This window comes from Miscanthus floridulus, chromosome 10 (assembly GCF_019320115.1).
Source record: "Miscanthus floridulus cultivar M001 chromosome 10, ASM1932011v1, whole genome shotgun sequence".
In the NCBI taxonomy this organism is placed as follows: Eukaryota; Viridiplantae; Streptophyta; class Magnoliopsida; order Poales; family Poaceae; genus Miscanthus; species Miscanthus floridulus.
Window position 1 is genome coordinate 28,723,821 of NC_089589.1, and position 5,855 is coordinate 28,729,675.

Here is a 5,855-nt window from a genome sequence, read left to right on the forward strand (position 1 = left end):
CCGCGGCCAGAAGACGCAAACATTTATCTCGTTGCCTCGATCAAAACACCATGTGCTCAATAAGCATGTTCTGGCGATAACAATCAAAGTTGGCTATTAGCCAACAGCTGTACCCAGGAGCCAGGATATCTATCTACAGTTCATTTGAAAAAAAAGATCCTCTTAATAATTGAGTAGCCACATTAATTTGGCAATGCTATATACCGTGTTATATCTATTTTACCTAAGCTAAAGTACGTCGTAGAGGTGCTGGAGCAACCCATAGATGATGGTGAACTGTTAAGGCCAGACCCAACGCTCCAGCAGGGGTAGTGGTCTCATCAAGCCACAGAGTGAAGCTCTCGTGGAAGAGAGAAGCAAAAAAGTAGTGGCGTGTAGGACGCCGGTAGTTCCTGCAAGCCACTACAATATGTGCCATATCGGTCGTTTGGTACATGTTTAGGTAATAATTAGTTTGTGTTTCGTGCTCCATCCGAGAGAACTGAAAATTGGTAGGTGTGTGGTGTTGAATGAAGACCAATTAAAACTTGTTAGCCTTAATCCAAGAGGATTGAAGGGAATTGAGAGAGATTATGATTTTTCTTTTGGATAAAATCCATAAATCTGGAGAGGTTGGGCCTAAAGATCACGAGCCAACACTATCTAAAATCTGCCACCACATCTTCTAGCAAAGACATGCCTGGCTAGCGAGTGATCAACGTACTATTTCACGTGGCCATGCCTATGGAGCCTATTGGACATCTAGCAGCGACCAAACAAGACCAACTAAGGGCCTCTTTGGCACGGCTTATGCTGGCTTCGGCTTCATCTATTTTGCGCAAATCGAGGCACTGTAGCGTGAAGCCGTTTTGTAAGCCAGGGTTAAAATGAACTAGAAGCCGGGAAAAACCAGTTTTTCTGGTTTCATCGGCTTTGGCTTTACCGGTGAAGCCGTTTTGGATGAGCCGTGCCAAAGGGGGCTTAAATGAAGAATCAGCATTTGTCTGGCACCTTTGATTTCTAGAGTGTCTTTGCACCCGACACACTGGAGCTAAAGAAGAGTGCCTTATAGGCCCATGCTAAGGAGTAGCCTGGCCATCTCTAGACGAAAGATATCATTTTCAGCTGTTGTTAGGGCAACTTCAAGGAGACGATTCTAGAGCTATAGTTATTGCAATATCCCTACGTCCTCTTAGAGAGGGCTTAGACACACTATGAGGTTCCGCTGAATCGAGACATGTAGTGAGAATATGCTAGATACTACTTTGTAATAGCTATTGAAGACTCTAAATTGGACAATCACATCGTATAAATAGCACTGCCATGCAAAAGTCCTCCAAAACGCCTCTAATAAGGACACGACTATAGTCATCGTCACAACTTGTCCAGAACAGGGCCAGATTTTTCACATGGATATCCTGTAGTTGAGTAGGATGAGATGCAGTGACATTGCCTCTAAGAAGGATAAAAGCACCCAAAGACGTTGTCAACGTCGAGTTTGACATAGAAACTAGCATAGTTTTCGTCGGTGCACATCAACCCATAACAAAGCTCATAGAGTCGACGAAGCGTGTCGACGCCATCGGTACACACCGACATATAGCACCCAAAGCTTGAATACGCCGAAGGGTGTCCCATATTGCTGATTGCTAAGGCCGTGCCTGTTGCTGGACATGCCATGCGTGTGCGGGTCACGGGACTATGCCTGTGACAAGGACAACCATAGTATCGATACAGGTCCTATTAGGACGAGCACGTAGGAGAAGGTGCTGGTGACCACCCAAACAACGAAGCTAATCGCGCCACCATGGCCATGACCGACACACTGGGCCCGTTCGCTGATCTGAAACTTGACTGAAACTGACTGGTTTTGTGAGAGAAACACTGTAGTGACGGGTTGATGAACAGTGTTCACTGAGGAGGATCAGCCGGCTGGTCTGGTTTTACCAGACCAGCGAACGCGCCCACTGTAGTGAGGACTGAGACGGGAAGCACCCCCACCAAGCTGACCATCCACACTGTTTACCAATGTATCCAGATGAATCCCCACGTAGCGTGCGAAGCGTCTATGTGGATTTGGTCAAATATGTCATGGACTGCATATCATTACCGTTACATAGTTTACATTTCAGTTGGCATGTGGGCTGCATGGTTGTATCGGGCTGAGGCCCAAGAATTCGTGAACTAAGTACTCGCTGTGCGGGTGGTCGGGTGGTCAGCGAAAATAACAAACTAAATTCCCCAAATCCTATCTCCTCCTCCAGTGCTTTGTTGCTCGAGGCGGCGCTGCCGTGCTCACCAGCATGTGTGTACGGCGGCACTCCCTTCCCGGCGGCTAGGATCGCCACAAAATACTATACCGATTTGTCACTGAAGCAAGAGGAGAGAGATAGAATGGATAGAAAAGAAGGGTCTGTCTCTGTGGCAGGTTAGTCACCAGCATGGACCACAAGATGGACATCTAACGGATAAAGTTTCTCTGTTCTGTTGCTGTTTCTTTTTAGCCATAACAGGCGTGCGTATGAAACACTATTTTTAAAAAACAGGCCCATGGGCTTTTTTCCTTTAATAAAGGCTATAAAAGTTTGAATTTCACATGGGCTCACATCTGGATCGTGGGCTGTTGTTGTAGCCTTTAAAATTTTTAGCAGGCTAAAAAATGTAATACTGTACAACCTAAAAAATTGGACAACTGAATCTCTACAACTAAAATATTGATACGTGCGAAACAAATCATAGCTTGCCCACGCTCTCATCGTGCGAAACAAAACCTTCCGCTCGCTCGCTCGAATGACCGCGCCGCGCCACGCCGGCCATATTTTTTTACATTTTGGCCCTTTTTTTTAAAGTTTCTCACAAATAGACCCCTGACGGAAAGAATTCAGAAAATGGACCCTTAGCTCGACGCCATTGGTGCTGGCGCCGAGCTAACACGTCTCGGCGCCAGCGTCTCTGGTGCCGAGCTCCTGGGCACGGTAGATGACATGGCAGTGAGCTTGGCGCCAGTCACTCTGGCGCCGAGCTCGGCGCCGTAGATCTCCCTCTCTCGCCCTAGGATAGCCGAGCTCCGCGCCGCCGCCGCAGCCCGCGCCCTTCCTCCACCGGCCGCCCTCGGCTATGCCGCGCCCGCGCCCGCCTTGCCGCCCTCCACCGCCGGCCTCGCCCAGCCTTGCCGCCCTCCACCACCGCCCTCGGCCGTGGCCGCCGTGCCTCCCGCGCCCATCGAGCCGGACTCGCTGCGAGGAGCCTCGGGCATCCCGCGCTCGCCGCGCGCCACCGCTGTCGTCGGCCGCGCCACCGCCGAGCCCGCCACCTACCGCGGCTGGCCGTGCCACCGCCGGCCCGGATCGTCGGCCTGACCCAGGCCCTTCGTCCGCTGCGACTCCGTCGACGTCCACGGATCAGTCGTTGGAAAGGTAAAAATTATGAATATGCAATGTACCAACTTAGTTGTCATTTGTTATTTACTAGTTAATGTGATGACTCAGGTAGTTGATTTAGTTAGTGATATAGTGATCTAGTGAGATATATATGTCTCTGCTAGCGCAATGAGCTCACTGAGTCTGTTAGTGTCATCCTCATCCTCATCCCCCTCATCAGACAACACAATCGGTGATTGAACGGTGCAACCAACTTGCGATCTATGCTCATCTAACTTATTCTCCTCATACCTTGCACGAGCCAGCTCTACGGCATGTTCCTCGCTGCAACCAATCCCTTCATGTATAAAATGCAATAAGTTAGCAACGCGATTATATTACATTTAAAATCATGCAACGAAAAAAATACTTTGAAGCACTCACTACCACATAATGCAACAACATGCTCGTTCAAGACCTGCATCTATACTCTTGTCTCCTCCCTTGCCTCATTCCTTGCCCTCTCCTCCTCTAACGTCATCCGTCTCTCCAATCCCCATTTGTTAAGCCCAACATCGATCGGGTTACAAATACCGCGTTGTCTAGCAAACTCACGCATCTTTTCTTTGTGATGTTTAACGAATAGGTTGACGTAGTCAGGTCCATATCCCCTCTTCCGTGTAATTACTTGTCTCTTCTTCAGTTCATCCAAGAACTTAGCTTGACCATCATAACATTCCCACCTACATTTCCTAGTGCTCTGTTCAAATGGAAAATTCTATCGTGTATGTCTTAGCAAAAGAAACAAAATACGATTTCATGTTCACCACAAAAATAACCAACCTCATCGTACTCAACCATATGGCCGCAATAATGGCCTATTCCAAGCTCCGAAGGGACTAGGACATAGTTGGAGTTAACACCACATTCGCACATGACAGGAGGTGCTTTGTAAATTACCCTTTCTTTCTTCTTTTCCTTAACCTTTCGTGGTTCTTCCGGCCATTGGTTCTTAGGACCATACAGCCACTCCATGAAATGACACTTCACCATTGAAAACACCTAAATAAGGAGACATTAGTACATGAACACATATAGCTCAACATTTCAACACATACACACTTACTTCATGCTTGTTTGGACACACAAACTCCAACGTATTCTCAAGGTTTATCACAGCTCGATCTCCACAATCGCACAGAGGAGGTTCCTCGAGTCATCTAACTACGGCTAGGTACTTCTCCTTAGCCGTCATTGGCGGAGGGTTAGGGGGGTGGAACCCACCGCTTGAAGTGCTCACGTGGATGTCTCCCTCTAAACCAATCATCGAAAAGGAGGTACCTAGGATCAAACTTGTCTGCACCGTCGATCCACTGAAAGAAAAAGCACCTCTTATGGTCCTACACAATGAGATTCCAACATAATATTAGTAGCATACTTACACAAATAAAGAAAAAAGATAGTGGAAACAATTTCTTACATTAAAACGACTGCATGTGTAGAAGCAACGTGCCGCTGTGTCTGGATGTTTCGATTGAAAAACATGGGCCGGAAAACCACAGTCATAGTTAGGGACAGGGAGGTCAGGAGGGACGGGGGCATCTTTGCTAGACGCGTCGGGGTATAATTCTCGAGGACGACCCCGTTTTCGCCAAAACTCCTCCCGAAACATTTCTTGCATCTAACAAAACGGATATAATTTAACAAACATAAATCAAAACATCACAAATAAATGTCAATGAGAACCATAACTACAATACAACCAATTTTGTTCTAAGAACCCAAAGCAGTTAACATTAAACCATAAACCTAGGGGTTCCCATTTGATGCACAACAATGAACTCATAACATAACTACATGCGCCTAGGTTTGCTAGCTTTTCCACGCCTTGGCATCATCCTACAGTTGTATAATACATATATTGATGGATACAATGAAGCCCTAAGTGATGATGATTTTTACGTTAAAAAATCTGACTAATACATACCGAATCGATACGAAAAAATTAGGAGGGGAGCGAGGATACCTTGCTCTCGAAGATCTATGGATCAAATCAAAGTTTCCAAGGTCCAATATGCCGATTCGTGAGGTAGGGTGAAGTGGGGAGAGAAAAAACCCAAAAGGGAGGAGAAATAAGAGGAAGAACGCTCGGACAGGAAGGTTGGCTAGGGTTAAATGGCAGTGAGCTCGGCGCTAGAGTGACTAGCGCCGAGATCACTGCCATGTCATCCACCGTGCCCAGGAGCTCAGCGCCAGAGACGCTGGCGCCGAGACGTGTTAGCTCGGCGCCAGCACCAATGGCGCCGAGCTAAGGGTTCATTTTCTGAATTTTTTCCGTCAGGGGTCTATTTGTGAGAAACTTTCAAAAAAGAGAGCCAAAATGTAAAAAATTCAGCCGCGCCGCCCCCAATCACGCTCGGTCCGCAGCCGGCCCAACCCCCCCACGCAGCGCTGCCGCCCTGACCTACTCCCAATGCCGCCGCCTGCCACCCGATATCCACGCGCCACTGTCGCCAG